General features: G+C 31.1%; 1 pseudogene; it reads left to right on the top strand.

Annotated features, from left to right (window-relative positions):
* Positions 1 to 3,662: 3,662 nt before the first annotated feature.
* LOC126703821 (thaumatin-like protein 1) lies at positions 3,663 to 12,668 on the top strand (annotated as a pseudogene).
* The last annotated feature ends 961 nt before the right edge of the window (positions 12,669 to 13,629 follow it).

Raw genomic sequence — 13,629 nt, forward strand, 5'->3', positions numbered from 1 at the left:
TACGCAATCGATAAAGAGAGGAAAGAGAAAGTAAGTCTTAAAGAAAGAAAGAGAAAGTCTTTGGTTCTGCGTATTGTTCTGTCATGATCTGCAATTTGGGGAGGAGAGACCATGCAATATGAGGTTGAGAAAGTGAGAGTGACCCCGGTGAGTGGAGAGACCGAGAGGATGAGAACATTTTTTTTTCCTTTATTTTTCTTGTTTTAGACTGTATTCATTTATCAGCCGAAATACGGTATTTTATCCGGTATAGCCGAAACGATTCGGTATGGGCCAGTATTTAAATTGGAACGAAACAACCACGTTTCTGTATGGACGAAGGTGTCGGAATGGTAAATATCGGTTGTACTGACCGGTACGGTACGAAATCAACTTCCTTAGTCAAGAGTCTTGCAATTTAATTGGCACCTTTCGATATACAAAATGCTTTGGAATTTAGGAGGAAAGAGTTCTTAGAGAAGCCATTGTATTTTCTTATGGCGTTAGTGTAAGGGGGCAAATTGCCAAAATTGACAAATCCTTGACCATCTAAAGTACGTAGGGACTTCATAATTAAAAACAATAATAATAATAATACATAGGGGAAAACTTAATTAGAGAAGGGGGAAAAAATCAAATAGCTTCAATATATCTTGGCATGGGTCTTCTCAAAAAATAAACTAAAAAATCTTGGCATGGGAAATGCTACTCCTAGCCATATGATTGGAAATTAGGCCAACTATATGCGTGTCTGATTTATAGGATTGGATAAATTTAGTGTCTCTTCAAGATCCAAAAAAAGTAATATTTATCTCTTTAAATCTCATGGCCCAGATATATTGGCATAAATTATGAATAATAGTGGTGTGTCCTAAATCATCCATTATGACCAGAGGAGTCAATGTTTAACGTAATCAGCAGACCTGGCACGGGTTTTTATAGGTTAGGGTTGAGTCTTAGCAGGTTTGGATCATAAACGGGTCAACTTGAAAGCGACACAATAAGAAATGTGTCATAAGTGGGCCAACCCATGTGACCCGCAATATACACATTTGTTATGTCAATTTATTTGTGTCAACTTGAAATGACCCATTTAACACAACCCGTTTAACTCGTGTAATAAATAAAAATTCATTTTATTTTAGATTTGTCAAAGGTCAAAGTTTAGCTACAAAATTAGTTGTAGCCTAAGGCTACAACCTTACTCAGTATCTTTTTATTGGAGGTGAATTTTTACAAATTCATCATTGTATTACATTTTCTTTTTATATTCTCCATTCTTGCAAAATTTTTAAAAAATTAAAGAACAATAGTTGTCATCAATAAATTGTGCAAATTGCAAGTTTTTGTAGTTTAAAATTATGTATAAAATATAATCTTATAGATCATATAGTAAATAATATCCAATTAGCACAAAATTTAACATGTGTATTAAGAACATAAAGAACATGCAATCCAACGGTTAGATTTTCGAAATATATAGTAATGTTAATGATATTAAGTAAGGTTGTAGCCATAGGTTATAACTAATTTTGTAACTGAATTTTACTACAACAAAAGTGGGTTATAGTGACGAAATTTAGTGAGGATAAATAATTTCATCACCAAATGATAACATTTAGTGAGGAAAAGAAGAATTCGTCACCAAATATTATAAAAATTTTAAAATTGGTGATGAAATCAATATTTCGTCACCAAAGCTATACCAATTGGTGACGAAATCAATATTTCGTCACCAAAGATGTACAAATTGGTGACAAAATATTTATTTTGTCACTATAGGTCATGAAAAAAAGGCAAACCTAGGGTGACGAAATATTCGCGTCACCAAAGACTTACCAGAGGTGACAAAATTCTAAATTTGTCACCCAATATTAGGATGTATGTGTTTTTGGTGACGAAATAAATTTTCGTCACCTAGTGCTTAACCAATGACTAATCGGAGGTGATGAAATTCCAAATTCATCATCCAATATTAAGATGGAGGTGTTTTTGGTGACGAAATAAGTGTGCGTCACCTATTGTTTACAAATAATTAAGGATGGCCATGGGCAGGGTATACCCATATATACCCAACCCAATTAATTTATCCATGGATATCTGGTTATCTTACCCAATTAGTATCCATACCCAATTGTTACCTGGTCTGTTTATCCATAGATATCCATACCCTACCCAAAGCCGATTTTTATAAAATCACCAAATATGCTCAAAAACCACTAAAATGACCAATATATCCTCAAAATCTCTAAAATAAGCAAAATACCCATGAAAGCTTTAAAATGACCAAAATACTTCTACAATCTCTAAAATCACCAATTATGCTAGAAACCCACTAAAATGACCAAAATATTCCAAAATCTCTAAAATGAGCAAAATACCCATGAAAGAACCTCAAAAATGACCAAAATACCCCCAAAATCACCAAATATGCTCAAAAACCACTAAAAATTACCAAAATATCCCCTAAACCTAAAAAATGACCGAAACCCCCAAATCCTAAAAAATGACCAAAGTACACACGAACCTAAATAATGACCAAAATAACTCCTAAACCTAAAAAATAACCAAAATACCTCTGAAACCTAAAGACTTACCGAAATAGCCTTGATGCTTGAAAATTACCAAACTACCCCTAATCGTAAAAAAATGACCAAAATACTCCCCTAAAATCTAAAAAAATGACTAAAATACCCCTGAAACCTATAAAATGACAAAAATGACCCTAAAACCTATATGATGATAAAAATACACCCTAAACCTAAAAGATGATCGAAATACTCTCAAACCTAAAAATGACGAGGATACCCCTAAATGACCAAAATACTCATTTTTATAATTTATGGCTATTTTGGTCATTTTTTAGTTTTAGGGGGTATTTTGGTTTTTTTATAAGTTTCAAGGGTATTTTGGTCATTTTTTAGGTTTTGAGGGTATTTTCGGTTATTTTTTAGGTTTAGGGGGGTATTTTGGTAATTATCATATTTCGAGGGTATTTTGGTCATTTTTAGGTTTCATGGGTATTTTGGTAATTTTCAAGTTTTGGGGAGTTTTTCGGTCATTTCTTAGGTTTATGACGTATTTTTGTCATTTTTAAGTTTCGGTGGGTATTTTGAAGGTTCCGGGAGTATTTCGTTATTTTTTAGGTTTAAGGGGTATTTTGGTTTTTTTAAATTTTAGGGGTATTTTGGTAATTTTATGATTTTAAAGGTATTTCGGTCATTTTTTAGGTTTAGGGTGCATTTCGGCAATTTTAGAGGATTTTAGGAGTACTTTGGTTATTAGCAAGTTTTAGAGGCAATTTGGTAATTTTGATTATTGGGTAATTGGGTGGCATGCATGTTAAGAAAATATAGAACATGTAATCCAACGGTTGAATTTTCAAAATATGAATTCAATAATAAGTTATTGGGTGGCATAACATTTTTTAGAGTTATATCAGGTGTAACTTGAACCAAGCCCTTTTTTCTTAAGTCGATGTGAATTTTGAAAAATCTACCGTAAGATTACATTATCTTCATATGTTTTTCATGCTTACAAAATTTCAAGGTGATCAAAGATTAATAGGCATGTCATCAATCAATTGTCTAAATTCAAGTTTTTGTAGTTTAAAATAACTTATAAAAGATGAGTTTAAAGATCAAATGGTAAATTACACCCGACTGGCATGAAAATTGGCCTGCATGTTAAGAACATGTAGAACAAGTAATCCAACGGTTGGATTTTGAAAATATGAATTCAATAATAAGTTATTGGGTCTTGTAACATTTTTTAGAGTTACATCAGGTGTAACTTGAATCCAACCCTATATTTCTTAATTCGATGTGAATTTTGAAAAATTTAACGTTAGATTACATTATCTTCATATATTTTTCATGCTTACAAAATTTCAAGGTGATCAAAGATTAATAGGCATGTCATCAATCAATTGTTTACATTTAGGTTTTTGTAGTTAAAAATAACGCATAAAAGATGAGTTTAAAGATCAAATAGTAAATTACACCTGATTGGCATGAAAATTGGCATGCATGTTAATAACATATAGAACATGTAATCTAACGGTTGGATTTTTAAAATATGAATTCAATAATAAGTTATTCGGTCTTGTAACATTTTTTAGAGTTACATCAGATATAACTTGAATCCAGCCTTATATTTCTTAATTCGATTTGAATTTTGACAAATCTACCGCAAGATTACATTATCTTCATATGTTTTTCATGCTTACGAAATTTCAAGGTGATCAAAGATTAATAGGCATGTCATCAATCAATTGTTTAAATTCAAGTTTTTGTAGTTTAAAATAACGCATAAAAGATGAGTTTAAATATCAAATGGTAAATTACACCCGATTAGCATGCATGTTAATAACATATAGAACATGTAATCCAACGGTTGGATTTTTAAAATATGAATTCAATAATAAGTTATTAGGTCTTGTAACAATTTTTAGAGTTACATCAGGTGTAACTTGAACCCAGCCCTATATTTCTTAATTCGATGTGAATTTTGACAAATCTACCGTAAGATTACATTATCTTCACATGTTTTTCATGGTTACAAAATTTCAAGGTAATCAAAGATTAATAGGCATGTCATCAATCAATTGTTTAAATTCAAGTTTTTGTAGTTTAAAAGAATGGATAAAAGATGAGTTTAAAGATCTAATGGTAAATTACACCTAATTAGCATGAAAATTGGCATGCACATTAAGAACATATAGAGCATGTAATTCAACGGTTGGATTTTCAAAATATGAATTTAATAATAAGTTATTGGGTGGTGTAACATTTTTGAGAACCATGATAGTGCCTACCGTGGTTTTAAAAACCGATACAAACAAAGAACCAAAAAAGTGACTGGTTATCAGTTTTTTGATCTGGTTGGTGATGTCATAAATATTTATTTTATAATTATAAAATTAAAAATATAATGAGTTTTTTACTAATAATATTGAGGTAAAAATTTGCAAAAGATTTATGTGGGTTTTCACATCTTATATTTAGAAAATAAAAATAGCAAAATGTAAAAATGTAACATTTAGTGATACTTTCATTTAGATTTAATTATTTTTCTTCAAAATGGACCATCACATATGTTGAATTGTAATCTTAAAAATAAAATGTTTATTATTTGTTTATATGTGGCTCTCATTCATTCTATATTAAAAACTAAAAAACAAAGGTGTGGCTCTCTTTGATTTGTTTTGTATACAAATAGCACTACCAGACTAGCAAAGAAGTGAAGCACACACTCTGTAAACTAAAAGTAGAGGTTCAGTTTTTTCTTTTGAGTAGTGAACAGCACGTAGTGAATTTTTTTGATTTCTTTTTGCACGGTGACTAATTTTCAGGCGGGTTCTAAATTTTTTAGGTTTTTTTTTTCATTATTTTTTATTGGATAAAATTTATGTATAGTATTTTAGGTGCTGTTACTTAAATTTCTCTCTTAAGATGCTTCCATGTGGCTACTTAATTTTAAAAATACACTTCCATCATGAGAAAAAAGCCACGTTATAAAATCTTAAGAAAGAGATCTAAGTAATAGCATCTGAGTATTGTAGTTGAGTCTTACTTTTTTTGTTTTTTATTTTTTATTTTTTATTTATTTGTGTAAACAAAACACTGTTACTCTCTCTTTCTCCTCTCATAGAGAAACCTATGCGTAAACATAGGTTACATACTAGTATTAATTAATTTAAACTATAATTTGAATTTACTATTTTTGATATCATAACTATCAATTTTTGGAAAGCATATTAAAAAAAATGTGTTTGTGTGTTTTTTTTCTTTTTTTGCTTTTTAAAACTTATCTACCAGTGTTAGAATAGATTAATTTAGTTTCCACATACAAATAACATGTTGTTTAGTAGTCTACTGGTAGCACGTCTTCATGGAATAACACTCCCTCAAGGGTTCAATTCCCAGCGCCAACACAATTTTAGTCTAATTTTAATTTTCAGTACCATGCCCAATTTTCAGGGCCAATAATTTTAGCTTAAATTTTTTTTTTCAGCGCCTTGCCCAATTTTCAGCGCTAATAATTTTAGCTTTGAGGGTTCAATTCCCAGCGCCAACACAATTTTAGCCTTATTTTAATTTTCAGCGCCATGCCCAATTTTCAGTGCTAATTTTTTTTCATTTATTTTTTATTTGAAAAAACAAAACCCTAACTATCTTTCTCGCTCCTCTACTCACGCGTTTCTGCCTCCCACAGATTGGTAAGCTCTCTTCCATTGATCCTCTCTCTCTTACATTCACATTCACTTCTCATGTCTTACTGTATCTTTTCTGCGAATAGTGACTCTGGAGTTATTGTTTTGTGTTTCCATCTGATGCTCACTTAACCAAAAAAAAAAAAAAACTGAATATTTCTTACTGTTTGCTGCCAGAGTGGTTAAATGATGGACATAGACAATCCAAGAATTTTGTAATGCCAGGGTTTTGATTTGATTCCTATCTTGTTGAAGTTCATTAAAATTTGTGAGTTTCCTCCAATCTCATGTTCTTCCCTTCTTAACCTTCAGATTTCTCTATTTTGTGTGCTTGCTAGATTTCTTGAATTTATAAAAACTGTGATTACAATGCAATAGAACAAAATGACTGTGTTCTTGAAGATTATTGAATTTAATAAGTCAGACACCATCTTTTATCTTCTAATATTTCATTCTTCTTTGTTAGGTTCAAAATTTGTGGCAAATTGATGTCAGTCAGAGCTTGAGGACCTTGCACATGTTATGATTGTCATGAAGTTGGATTCTTGAAGGTTTTATTAATCTATCTTTTTCTATGCTGCTCATTTTTTTTTTCTTATGCATCTTTAATGCATTGGAATGAAATCATGCATCCTGGAGATTTTCTCTTTCACACATTTAAGACTATAGATGAGTTCAATGATAGATATTTGGAAAACTATAATGAATGTTTTATTATATCTACTTTTGGTTTATGTGCAGTTGTATTGTTGCTTTCATTAGGACTAAAGATCATTTCTGTTGAACAAGGCTAAATGCTTAGGGGTTTTAATTTTTAGCTTTTATATACAACTTTTTAAAATTTTACATTTTCAAAGTTTTTCAAAATATAAATATATTTTAACACAATTTCAATAAAAAATTTTGTACAAAAGGTTAGATAAACAGTTGAAACCAACACGCAGTTAGTTTTATTTTATCTAACTCTAATTGATAACTCTAATTTCACTTTTTAAAATTGTTCATGCAAGGGTAATATATTTTTGCCAATAAAAAAAAAAAAGTAAAGTAGTATGGCAATAAATAATAATCCTATGTTTTTGCCAATAAAAAAGAGTAAGTAGTTTGGGCGTAGTCCGTCAAAGATTATTTTTGCTAACTTATTTTACTATTCAGTTTATTTTTGTTACTATTTATAAGATTCATTGTATTTTTTGGTACTGTTCATGGGTCCTACTATACTATTTCAGCTAACATTTACCTTTATCTATCATACTTCAATAAAAAGTTTGCAGTTTTAGTAAAATAAACGGATTTTAAACGTAGCACCAAAACTTTTTTTTTATTTTAAAAATCCAATTTATTCCCTAACCACCCCTTTCTTTCTCCATCTTTTGATATAGAGTCAAAACAAGTTGGTGGAAGAAATTAAAAGAGTTAAAGAGAAGCAGGGAACTTTCAAGCAGTGTTAAGTGTTGTTTGTGCTTAGGGAGCAAATTAGATATTTTTGAGAAGTCTTAGCAGTACTTGGTATTAGCCCAAACTAAACTTACGGAAGTGTGAATATGCATTTTGAGATTTCGTCAAAGGAAATATATATAGTTTGGGACATGACAGAAGGAGTGTCAAGTTTCCTTAAGGAACTAATCTGGACTACATTTTACTTTGTATAGTATACATGTTTATTAATTTTCCATTTTCTATATTAGTTTATTATCACCCTCATCAAGTGTCCTTTTCTAGACTTTTTTAACGATAAATCCAATTATACTATAAATTAAAGTTGTTAGTGTTTATATATTATATATTCACAGAGTAGTTAAGGGTGTACCAAATACAGTGTACAGTGGCGTGTGTGATTGATTGACCGACGGGAATCCAGGAAATGTCTTTTTGTGGGGAGTTATGTTACAATTTATGCCACAACTTACTCATATGACGAATTATAATTGGTGAAGAAGTGTTCTCATATAAATCTACTATCACCTCTTCACATTGTAGGTCTATATGGAGACATTCTTTCACCAATCATAACTTACTACACGAGTAAATTATAGCACAAGTTGTGACACCTTCATTAATCAAAACTAGAAGTTGTCTTGGGAGTAAATTTTAACGATAAAGGTCAAAAGGAGGTTTAAAAAAATTACAAGAAAAAAGTGGCAATTTTGTTTGATTCCAAAATCTGATGAATTATCGTGTAATCTTATTGGGTTATAAAATCAATCAATCATTGGTGGTGAGTTTTTTTGTTTATTGTGATGGTTGAGTTTTTGGTTTATAGCAGTGGCTGAGTTTTTGAGTTAATGGTGGTGGCTGTATTTTTTGTTTAATGGTGATGGTGAGTTTTTTGTTTATGGTAGTGGCTAGGTTTTTGTGTTAATGGTGGTGGTTGTGTTTTTTGTTTAATGGTGATGGTTGGGTTTTTTGTTTATGATAGTGGCTGGGTTTTTGTGTTAATGGTGTTGGTTGTGTTTTTTGTTTAATAGTGGTGGTGGGTTTTTTGTTTATGGTGGTGGCTGAGTTTTTTGTTTATTGTGATGACTGAGTTTTTTGTTTAATGGTGGTGATGGGTTTTTTGTTTATAGTAGTGACTGTGGTTTTTGTTTAATGGTGGTGGCTAGTTTTATTTATTTATTTATTTTTAAATAGTGTTGGCTAGATTTTTTATTCTTTGTGGTGGTTGGGTTTGTGTTTATGATGGTGGCTGGGTTATTGTTTTGGATTTTACTTTATTTGTTTTGTTTTAAATTGGGATTTTTCTGCATTCTTTATGATTTCTCCATGGTTTGTAATGTGGGTTTGGTTTTTATTTGATGAGAATGTTGTGGGTTTCTTTCTTTGATAGTTTGGCTTCATATGATATCGCATTATGATTATTTTGTCTAGTTTATTATTGGGTATTCTGTGGACATTTTTTGCATTGCCTTACTAATAATAAATTTTTTTTTTGTTTTTGTTTGTAGTACATCTTATCAGCATTATAGGTTTGCAGTCTAGTTTGTTATTGATGTATTTTCCTTTATACTTGTGCAGATATGGGATTGGTGGCAAAAAGATAGCTTTTGTGGGACTACTTGAACTCAAATAATTTTCTGTAAAGTTTGGAAGCTAAGACATCATTTGTATATAAATGGTTGTAATTACTTTGTGAACATCTTTATTGCATTTTTAGATTGTATGGATGTTTTTTTATGGATTTGGTTAGAAATGAATGGATGTGTTTTTATTATTATTATTTTTTTTTATTTTATGCATTTGGTTAGAAATGAACAGGTTAATGTAATGGCAAGTAAATGTAAAGAATATTAATAAAAAAATAAAATTGGTAATGATAATTTTCTTCGTCATATCTGACTATAAGCAAAAATTGGTGACGAAATAATTTGTCACCTGATCTATTGAAATTAAAAAAAAAAAAAAAAAACAAAAAAAACAATCGGTGACACAAAACTTCATCACCTAATCTATTGAAATTGGAAAAAAAAAAAACATTTGGTGACGAAATATTCCGTCACTGAAAATAAGGTTTAGTGACGAAAATATTAGGTGACGAAAAACTTTCGTCACCTATCATTTTTTATTGGTGATGAAAAAATTTCGTCACCTATCATTTTTTTATTGGTGACGAAACATTTTCGTCACCAATACATTCTGTGACGGAGCTTAGGTGACGAATGCTGTTTCGTCACCATATGTATTTGGTGACGAAATAAGGATATATTGTGACGAAATGTTTCGTCATCATAGTCCACTTTTGTTGTAGTTTTGTCCTTTGTCAAATACCTTTGGATAAATTTAATGTTGGATTTATTGGATTAGATAAATTTAATGGCTCTTGAAGATCCAAAAAAAGTAATATTTATCTCTTCAAATCTCATAGCCAGGATAATTGGCATAAATTATGAATAATAGTGGCGTGTCCTAGATCATCCATTATGACTAGCTATTTAGAAAATATACGAAAATTATGACTAAATATTTAGAATATAGGGTAAATTGTAAATTGCACCCCTAAAGTTTGGGGTTATTTGGATTTTATATCTTGAAATTTCAGAATTTAGATTTTATCCTCTAAAGTTTAAGGCGTTTGGATTTTACACCCTAACATTTCAAAATTTGGATTTTAACCTCTAAAGTTTAGAAGTGCTAGAATTTTACACCCTCAAATTATGAAACTTTAGGTTGTAAAATCCAAACACCCTTAAATTTTAGAGAGTAAAATCCAAACACCCATAAAATATAGGGGGTAAAATCCAAATTTTGAAACATCAAGGTGTAAAATCCAAACACTCCCAAACGATAGAGGGTAAAATCCAAATTCTGAAACTTCATCCAAAATCAAATGAGAAGAAATCTTTTTTTTTTTTTTTTTTGAGAAACAAATGGGAAGAAATCTAAACAAGATTTGCTACTCTCTTTTTGTCCTGTGATCAGGGTCTATATAATCTTAGTTCCCTCATTTTAAATCTTGCATTCACCAAACATAAAAATTATTATCAAATCAAAGCAAATGGAAATCCAAGCACTTCTCGGCCATACCTTGGCATTCCTCTTCTTTTCTTGTCAAAATTCTCTCTCTCTCTCTCTCTCTCTCTCTCTCTCTGAGTTTTCTTTTTTCTATTTATTTATGCTCATCCAAATTTTCTTTGTGAAGTATTATTGTATTCCTTTTTGTAATTAACCACTGTATAAGTAAACAATAACAACATTTTTTTTAGCAAAAATATGATAACAATAAAAAAGTTTTGTTTGTTTTTAGACTCCTTAAAATACAACTAGATTAATCTAGTTAATTACCCAAGTGATTCCTTAGTCAAATGATCAAATCTAGGTTAACACAAATACCATATTATTGTAAAGTGTGGAAAATAAAGAACACAATAATATGATAATCCAGGAAAATCAAATCGGTAAAAAAGTTAGGAAGGATTTAACCTATCTATCCTCAAGGTAAAACTAAATCCACTATGAAAGAATTGAAGTTTACACAATAGCGACTTAGACCACTAACATCCTATTGCTACCTCGAGTAGGAAACTTATTACCACGACCACGTGATAGCTCTGAATCCATAGACTACTTCTTTATTGGATTCCTAGCTAGTACAAGCACTCCCGCTTATGTATCTTTAAACTCTTAATGCAGCAAATGAATTGATCATCAAGTTCTTGACATAATCTTGATTCTTGATAACCCTAAGTATGTGTGAAGGCAAACACCTCTAGATCTCGCAAAAAATTCACACACACACACACACAGCATAAGGAGCAACTCTAAAATGTGGTTAGGATTTTCCCTTTTATACTTAAGGTAAAACATAAAACCCTACACATCAAACGGGCTTGGGTTGAGTTGGAAATTCTGCAGAAAAAATATTTTGCATGACTTTCGATCGATCGAGTCTAATTCTTGATCGATTGAGTCTTGATCGATCGAGCTAGGCAAATTTACACAGTAAATCCTGCAGTAACTCGATTATAACTTTACATAAAAGCACATATTTTGAGCAAGTTTAAACAAGACTAAAACGTTTTGATCATGATTTGCCAACATTACAAAATAAAGTTCTAATACATTAGTTCTTAATTCCTTAGAACTTAACAAGTTTCATTTGCCTTTCTTTTTTTGTTTTTTGTTTTTTTGGATTGCATGAATATTATGATCTTAGTGTCATACATAAATTAAGTATACGCTTAATTATGTGTTTATAAGCTCTTGAGCACTCTCCCCTTATAAGTCAATTTTCAAGAGTAAGTTCTATCTATAAGTTTGTAAAAATAAAGGTTATTTAACCCTCTTTACTTATATGTGTAGGGGCTCACTCCGTAATATTCACATTAACAAACAAGTGCTCCTACATAGTATGGCCAGGAACCCTAACTGGTAGTGGAGGGGCACAATTAACATCAACCGGTTTCGAGCTAGACACCGGAGCCTTGACAACCCTTGATGTTCCCGCTACGTGGTCAGGCCGAATGTTTGCTCGAACCCAATGCTCCACTGACAGTACCGGTAAGTTCTCTTGTTTAACAGCCGACTGTGCCTCTGGACAGGTTGCATGCAAAATGGCGCAGGTGCCATCCCACCAGCATCACTCATAGAATTCACTTTATATGGCTCTGGAGGAAACGATTTCTATGATGTTAGCCTCGTAGACGGGTTCAACTTGCCTTTATCGATAACCCTACAAGGTGCAGCTAGTTGCCAAAGCACGAGTTGCCCGGGGAATGTTAACAGTGTATGCCTGCCAGAGCTAGCCGTGAAAGGACCTGATGGCAGCGTGATTGCTTGCAAGAGCGCATGTTTGGCTTTGAATCAGCCACAATATTGTTGCACTGGTGCTTTTCGTACCCCGGCTACATGTCCACCTACCAACTATTCCATGATTTTCAAGAACCAATGCCCTCAAGCTTATAGTTATGCCTATGATGATAAAACTAGCACATTTACGTGCCCTACTGGAGCTGATTATCTTATCACATTCTGTCCTTAAGGCTCCGTTTGGTTGGAAGGGTGGAAGATTGAGAGAATAGAAAATGGGGAGGAGATAAAAAAGTGGGTGGATAGAAAATATTTATTTATTTTTATATATGTTTGGTTAGAATGATAGAAAAGAGGAGATATGAAAAACTTATTTGTTTGGTTGAGAAGAAAAATGAGAGGATAGAAATTGAAATTGATATAAATTTACAGTTATGTTTCTATTAAATAAAACAAAAAGTAACAAATTTTTTTAATTAAAAATTTGTGTTCGTACTTCACTTCTAAATTTTTTTAAAAAAAAAAAAGAAAAAGAAAAGAAGAAGAAGTTCATGCAAGAACCCAAAATGTTTTTATATATATATAAAAAAATAAAAATAAAAATAAACACCAATCTAACTATTTGAGAAAAGAAACATTCTGCCATGATAAAAGAAAAGAAAAAATAAATAAAATAAACTGAAGAAAGGATAAGCACAAAAAAAAAAAAAAAAAAAAGAAAAAGAAAAGAAGAAGAAGAAGAAGAAGAAGAAAGATCAAGCAACAACACAAATGAAGAAAGAAACCGAATGACAAAAGAAATGGAGAAAAAAAGGACTAGAAAAGTTAGAAAACTTTCAACGTTAGCCTGGGCAATTTCGTTCAAAATACTGCACATTTTCACTTGTGTTTCCACTCCGAATTGGGGTGATTCAATTTTGATGGGCCTGAAAAGAAAACTGTCGAGCCCCACCACTTTTCTATCCTCTCTCCCCTTCTAACCAAACACACCCATTACTCATTTCTCTTTTATATTTTTTATCCACCTGTTTTCAACCCAACCAAACACACCCTAAGCTAGAAGCTATAGTTTTATTTCTTATCATGCTAAAGTTTAATTCCTTGTACACTAATTGATAAGAAATAAAACCATGATTTTTTTATTAAAAAAATGAGTAGTACTATGGACACAATACATATCTTTTACAACAATT

The sequence above is a fragment of the Quercus robur genome, chromosome 10, assembly GCF_932294415.1.
Source record: "Quercus robur chromosome 10, dhQueRobu3.1, whole genome shotgun sequence".
Classification (NCBI taxonomy): domain Eukaryota; kingdom Viridiplantae; phylum Streptophyta; class Magnoliopsida; order Fagales; family Fagaceae; genus Quercus; species Quercus robur.